Source organism: Lissotriton vulgaris, unplaced genomic scaffold (assembly GCF_964263255.1).
Source record: "Lissotriton vulgaris unplaced genomic scaffold, aLisVul1.2 SCAFFOLD_480, whole genome shotgun sequence".
Taxonomy (NCBI): Eukaryota; Metazoa; Chordata; class Amphibia; order Caudata; family Salamandridae; genus Lissotriton; species Lissotriton vulgaris.
The window spans coordinates 1,066,759-1,075,000 of NW_028240796.1; positions in this window are offsets into that span (position 1 = coordinate 1,066,759).

Consider the following 8,242-nt stretch of genomic DNA (forward strand, 5'->3'; position numbering starts at 1 on the left):
CCAAGTGCCCCACAAAGAGAAATTATTGATGAGGCATCCCCTGAAATAAATCAGAATGTTAGAAAAACACCTGAAAGAGTAGAAACAGGACATAGTTCTAGAAAAAAGGAATTTTACTGAAACTCCAGTTCAGAGAAATGAAACCCCAAGAAGTAGAATCAGAGCAGAAAGTATGAGGAATTACCATTAGCAGATACCTCAGAATATATATGTTTTGCAAATGAATTAATACAGCAATTAACTAAAAGCATGGAAGCAGTAACAGTACCTGTAACGATTGGACCTGTTCTTCCGGTATTTGATCAAAAAGGAATTAGACATTCAGCTTTAACTATTCCATTAAATTCAAAAATACAGAAAGTGACAGAAAATTTTTATTCAGACTTGACTGAAATACATCGAGAGAAAATGATGATGCCTGACTTAACTTTTAATCAAAGTTTGTCATGTAAAACTCTAACTGGTGCAGATTCTGACTCTGGATCTCCAGAAAAGAGTTTGAGTAAAATAGATTTAACACAAACCCCAGAATGTAAATTACTTAATGTTGGAAAACTGAAAGCAGATTTAGAGGAATTAATAATTACTCAACTATTTAATGCCTCACTTCATAATGTGTCCATGCATACCAATCTTGATGAATGAAGGAGGAGAAGGTGGACAACTCTGGCAAATAACACTCTGCAAATTATTCTTTTGGACAGAATTTCATTAGCTGAAAACATGACCAGTCACTTTGGTACATGGTACTAATCAGATCAGTAATATGTTTTGAGATGCCAATTTTCTCCACAGTTCTCTTTTATAATTAGCCAACTCACTCAATTAAAAGCCTTCTCTCCATTGAAGCAGATTGCTGCCAGGAGTATACCACTTTCTTTTTTAGTATCAAGAGGACCTAAAAGAGTCTGTTAGACCAGTCAAGCCTAGGGTGGTCTTCCTCCCAGATTTTTACCTTCATCCTCTTAATTGCTAAATTTGTTTTTGTTGGCCATATGACACCGCACTTTACTACTGCTACTAAGTGCTAAAGTGCTTGTGTTTACTCTGTAAATCATGGTAAAATTGGCTTACACCTAATTCGCATATTTAAATTATGTATCAGTCCCTAGAAATTGGGGATACTATTTAACCCTGGCATGTAGATTAAATACTACTACCTAATTAGCCCCTTAAAACATGCCCCATTGCAGCCTGAATGAAGTGTTAAACTGCCAACTTAATATTGCAATATAAACCCATTGCCAAGTCTTGAACTCACTCTTTATTACATATGAGTCAATATACTACCTAGTTTGTCCATAGGGCAGGGTGCATTGTGAGTAAAACGTTGAGTATGTACTCTACCTGGGGTGGCATAACCAGTGCTGCATCCCCAAAGGACCCTTCTCAGAACCCATACCCTGGGTACCAGGGGTACCATATATTATGGACTTACAGAGGCCAATGAAGTTGTGCCAATCATGGCACCGTTTTGTGGAATGATATCTTACACTGGGGACCTGGTAAGCAGGACCTAGTGCACTTACAGTTTGAAATTACATCAGACATCAGGCAAAAAGTAGGGATAACTATGCCAAAAGAGGCATTTTCTACATGACCCTTCCCAAACAAAAGAGGTTGGGACTAACCTACCCCCAGTGAGCCTTCATTATCTAAGTGGAAGAGCCTGGAAAGTCTATCCCAGGTCTGTGCTCCACTTCAAAGCCCATTCCCTGTGTGGATAATGAACACCTGATCAGTTTAGAATTCCCACATTTCATCTTCGTTAACCATCTGACAGGCCTGTGGTAAGTTTTAACAATGAAGTGAGAGCTAAACAGGTTTGGCCTCAGCTTCTTCAGGGACCAGTCCACAACCAAGGCTTCCATCTCAATGGTACTCCAATGCTGTTCCATGGGGAGTAGCCTTCTACTGATGAAAGAAACAGGCGGGTCTTTACCGTGGTCATTTATTTGTCATAGGGCCACTCCTATCTCATGTTCAGAGGCATCAGTCTGCACAATGAATTGCTTAGCATAATCTGGAGCTTTAGGGGGGGGAGGAGAAAGATGGTTGAGCTGCCGCGGAGCTGCAGCTTGTCGGAGGTCCCCCGCTCCCTTGAGAGATGTGGAGACAGGATTTTCTAGCGACAGCTCTACATTCATAACCGCAATTTAAACTCTCAAAGGAAAAAGAGGAAGAAAACAGAAATACTTACTTTCGCCTTGTGTGTCTGTGCTCTCACGGTAGATGCTGCGCTTCCATGGAGGCGGACTCGAGTGGCTGTTGCAGGCTGCTCGTTTGTCGATGCCGCGGTTGCTCGGTTGGCTGGGGATCGGCTGGCCGGGTCTAGCGCTGTCGGTCTCCTCAGCAGCTCCAACAGCTTTGGCAACGCTGGCAACGTTTTCTGACACGACCCCACTGTCTCCAGTGCCTCCAGCGCCACAAACTAGGATGGCGCCCAAGAATGCTTTCAGGGGGACTTGAGCGGGAGAAATGCCGTTACAGCTGAGCCAGCGTCTGCTATTGAAGGAGCGGACATCATGGCAATGGCAACAACGGTAAAGGCAGGAACGGCACCACCACCTCTGGGGAAAAATCCAACCAGCCGTCTGGTAAGCAGCTGATCCGTGCTTCGTTATTTCTTGCTTCAAATGACTCTTTGGCTGCCAATGGTGGAAAGTTCACTGCAGGAAACAATGTTGCCGATAATAAACACTTTGATGATTCTATAAATTTAGTAATCACCCCTGTGAAGATTTGCAACAGTGTTTCTACCCCGACTCAGCTTACAAGCAATCGCCCTAATCCTAGTATTCGACTAGCTAAGCATTCAGAAGCGCCCAATACTTTGAAGTTCACCATAGGCGATAAAACAACCAAAACGGGCGATGTAAACCTGAGGGATTCAGAAAGAACCCGGAAACTCGGAAATTTCTGAAACAATGAATATCATGACTTGGGAGTCACTGAACTGACAGAAATGTATACAGAGCCATTAGACAAGTTAGATAAGTCACTATCGGAATCTCCTCTGGAAACAGATCAGACAGAGACTTTAAAAACATTTAATCTGGAGTGCCCTCCTGTGCTATCCCTCACTGAGGCTGAGGGTGATAATTCAGGAGTGCATTCAACGGCATGGAGAGTAACCCCGGCTACAGGTGAGATGATCAATGCTACTGGTGAAGGGGGCGAGGTATGTTCTAACGATGATTATGAGGAATTTACTGAAGAGGTGGAAGATTTGTCTACCTCCCCGGGAGATGCAGGTAGGTCTTCCGGCTGTAAGAAGGGGAAGATCAAAGCGAAGAACAAATTAAAGAAAGGGAAAAATCTCAGCATTGTTAATAACTCTGTCTCTACCTCAACATTACTGGGGAAACTTATTGTGGATAAAAGTCCTCTTCGTAAATGGATCCAAGCAATAGGTGGGGTCAAGAACATGGCACTACGCCTCTCCAGCACTAGCCCTACGGAGGGAGACTATTTGAAAGGCCTCCCCTTGCCTAATGGCTCTAACATACCTCGTCTACCTTCTGTACCTTCTCCACCTACCGTGCATGTAGGTACAACATCAGTTTTGTCAGAGGGGAATCAATCTATAGTTGCATCTAGGACTATGACAGCAGTAATAGTAGCAGCAGCAACTACGCTAGGGGTAAACAACTATAGCTCAACCTCTGATTCAACCCAAGTGGCCACCCTACTTTTAATCTTGCCTACAAACAGTACAACCAGTGCTATTGCTCCTATTAGTCTGATATTACAGACACTGACTGACCATCAACAAGAAGTGCAACAACACTTCTTGGAGCTTAGGGAAGATAATAGTAAAATGCACAATTCCTTACAGGAGATAGCTGGCAAACTGGGTGGAATTACCCAGGACATTGAAGAACTGCAACAAAGTGTGGTGGGGGTTGAGGAGATGTCTTCCCGCACAGAGACTTTGGCAAATACACATCAGGCACAGATTGGGAGCTTACAAATTAAGCTGGAGGACATGGAGAACCGGCAAAGGAGACAAATCCTTAGACTCTTTGGAATAACAGAAGGCTCTGAAGAGGCAGATCCATAGGCATATGTAGTCCAACTGCTCCAGAAGGCCTTCCGGATTTGTCTGATTGGGACTGGGACTCACAACTCCAAAGGGTCCATAGACTACCGCTTAATTAGAGAAACAAGGGGGTCCAATTTCCTCTCCCGTTTTTGATTTATTTTAGGATTTTTTTATTGAGACAGGCAGTCTCACTGAAAGCTAGACCTAATTCCCCGGTTACAATAGAATCTGTCTCCTTTTTTGTGCGATCCGATTTAAGTAAAGCAACGATGGAAAGACGTTGGAAGCTGCGTCAGCTTATAGATCCGTTTATGTCTTGGGGGGGCAAGCCTTCCTTCAACAACCCATGCGTCTAAAAGTAGCAAAAGGCGGCCATACATATTTTTTTACGGATGACAAGGAAGCGGAGCAGGCACTCTCTAAATTAGCATCTTGAAGTCATGGTGGGGTGGTGAAGATCTCTGCTCAACTTGTTTGAGATTAAGTACTTCGCAACTCAATGTTAATACAGGCAACTTTATGAAGGGCTTATCTAATAGGATCTGATTTGTTCTATATTTGCCCTTTTTTTCTACTACTCTTAGACTTTTAGGTCAGGTTCTTTCGTAGTTAATATGGTATTTCTTTTTTAGCTGTGTATAATTACAATAACTTTTCTTCCTTCTTGCATTTATGTCGGGATGCCGGGGAGACCTCCGATGCTGTTACTCTGCAGTGCTGCCTAGTCAGCGGCAGCAGGGTATGGAGGGGTATCCTCCCCAAGAGAAAAGGGGGTGGGGTATGGGGTGGATAGGTGCAGGGCGGGTTGGTTTTCTGAGGGGGGAAAACTTTAAAACTAACAGCATGAGAATGAGATTTGTAAAACTTGGTAATAGGGAGACAGTTATACGTATGGTTAGAATGGAAGGGTACAACATATCAAAGGGATGTATTGAGTGAGATGTCTGGCATGGAATGTAGCAGGTCTTAATAGTAGAAATAAGTGACGACTAGTCTATGAGGAGCTAAGAATGTATAACCCTCAAATAGCTCAACTATCTGAGACTCAAATTTGCCATAAAGACCGAAAGCTACTGGGGCAATTAGGCTATGATGTAATAGTTTGCTCAGCTGTGAATGTCTCAATACGAGGGATTGCTATTTTGAAACAGAAACAATTTAGAGCAGAAGTTGTCAAAACTGCAATTGATAACGGGGAAGATGGGCTATCTGTCAACTAGTTTTGGAAAATTGTAACTATGTATTTAGTGTCATTTATGGACCGAATACAGATGATCCTTCTAATATTGATCGGTTGACCATGGAATTGTTGGAATGGGAAGGAGAGCGCATAATTATGGGGAATTTTAATTGCATAATGAATTATGACGTAGATACCACTAGACGGGGAGCTTTTCAATGGATACGCAGGACACGAGCCGCCATTATAGAATTGGGATGCATACATAACATAAAGGATGCATGGCAAATAATACATCCTAATGTAGCAGGGTATACTTATTATTCTGCACCACATAAGCTGTGTACACGTATCAACATGGTTTGGGTTTCAGATAAGATCTTAGAAACCAGCAGCATGGAGATATGCCCAAGTTTCACTTCTGACCACAACCCAATTCTTATCTCCTTTAACATCTCACAAAAAAAGGCAGGGCACAAGGCTATTTTCATTCCCTAGATATCTATTATCAAACCAAGAGTTTATTTCACAACTTAAGAAACATCTGATAGAGTTCATTAAAATAAATATCAATTCTGCTTTACCTACTATGGTTTGGGATGTCTGTAAGGCCAGTATAAGGGCGTTTACGCAACAGTTTGTCTGGAGTCAAAATCAAGAACGTAAGAAAGCAACCGAAATAATGATCACTAATATATTATTACTGGAAAATCAATTATCGGAGGCTTTATGTCAGGGTCTAAAAAATGCAGTTGAATTGGGTTATAAGTTGGTGAATTCTAAATCTGCTCTGAAAGCCAAATTTATAGAAAAAATCAGTACAAAAATTGCATAAATATCATCTATCTCAGTACGAGAGCGGGGTTAAAATTGGTAAAATTTTAGCATATAAAACCGCAGATGACAATAATAAAACACTGATAAAGAAAATTAAGGGACCTAATAATCTGATATATAGTCAACCTATACAGATATTGGAGCAATTTGTCAATTATTACAGTACCCTGTACACTCCAGAAAGCCATACTACTATAAACAACATACATAGATATTTGGATGCTAATACAATAAAGAATAGAGAAATAGAGGGTTTTGACATTCTGACAGAGAATATAACCACGGCTGAGATTAGATCTGCAATTGCTGCATTCGCATCGGGCAAAGCTGCTGGGGAAGACACGCTACCATTAGAACTATACAAACTTTGTACTGACAAACTACTCCCACTTTTTAGTCAAGTAATTAGCTCAATTGGCGTAGGCGGAAAAGCCCCTAATTGGTGGAACACTACAATGATTGTATTTTTTCAAAAAACGAGTGTGGGTCATTCAGACCCATCTCACTCATAAATACTGACGCAACAGTGTTTGCTAAAGTTTTAGCCACACGGCTAGCGCCATTTATCCTACATTTCGTAAACCTTCAACAGCACGACTTTGTCATGGGCAGAGACACAACAGCTCATGTAAATATGGCTATAACAGCATTCGACGTTGCAGAGATAAATTTGACCTCACTCGGTATGATATTGTTGGATGCTGAAAAAGCTTTCGACCGAGTGGGGTGGGATTATCTCTGGGCAACATTGACAGCCCTTGGTTTTAAAGGCCAATATTTAAGTTGGATACAAGCTCTATATTATCATCCAACTGCTAAAATTAGCTATGCAGGGATGACATCTTCTAGTTTTATAATATCTCGGGGTACTCAGCAAGGGTGCCCTCTTTCACCCTTGCTGTTTGCACTGACTATGGAACTGTTTCTTTTTGCCTCACACACTCAATCTTGAATAGCCCCTTTTGATTTTGGCCTGAACTCTTTAAAAACCACAGCTTATACTGATGATATTGCGATATTTCTAAGGACGTGGTAGAAGCTCTACATGGAATAACCGAGGAAGCTTACAGGTTTGGGGCGGTGTCCGGATACAAATTAAACATCAATAAAACACAGATATTAATGAATTTCAAATCCAGGCCCAAGGACAAGGGGTATGTAGAACGGCTACATACTTAGGTGTTAATATTTCTCCTAAAATAAGTGAAATAGTTGCACTCAATTATGAGATCTTGCTTAAAGAAACTGTTGTATGCTAAAAAAATTGCATAAGGTGCCGCTTCATTTTATTGGACGGATTAATCTAATTAAAAGGAAGCTACTCCCTAAATTTCTTTATTTATTCGAATCCATCCCATTACATGTAAACAATCCTTTTTTCAAAAAGTTAGACGGGATCTTTAGTAGCTATATTTAGGGGTATAAAAAAGTCTGTCGATCAATTGGTCTGCTCAAGCTTCTGTAAAGCAGGGGGGCTTAACTTTCTTGATTTCAGGTTATATTTTTCTGCAGCTTTCCTTGGTCTTCTCCGTAGCTTACTTAATTCAAATAACCAGTATTATTTTTACAAATTTATGTTAGGAGAGGACTCCAAAATGTTCTTAGCTAAAGTGAATGACCCCAATTACTTTAAAAGGGTCAAATTTAAGACCGCAAGAGAGAGTGTCAAAATGTGGTTTTCGATCCTCACTATATGTAGGACTACGCTTTTTCATACTAAACTTCCTTTGTGGGGAAAACCAGGACTTCCTGAAATTTTTCACGATGGGGCTTGCAATATCTGGCCTATTTCTGGATTAAAAACCTAGGGGGACCTTTATGGTAACAATAGTTTTATGGATTTTGAGATATTGAAGATCCTTTATGATTTGACTGAAGCTATGCGGTTTAAATATTTGCAAATTCGAGATTATTTTATACGCAGTATGAATTTGAGGAAGATCTCAGATTCAGATATTTGGAATTGTTTTTACTCGGCTAAGATCAAAATTCATTAATTAGTGAGGGCTACAGATGTCTCAATCTCTGATGTCTGTGTGAAACTGGCAGAGAAATGGAGTATAAGACTGGGTACAAACATTACTGCTAATCAGATCTCTGCAGCTTTTTGCAGTATCAATAGATTAGTACAGTTTTCTAGTTGAAAGCTACAACAATCCAAAACAATATGCTGTCTGTAT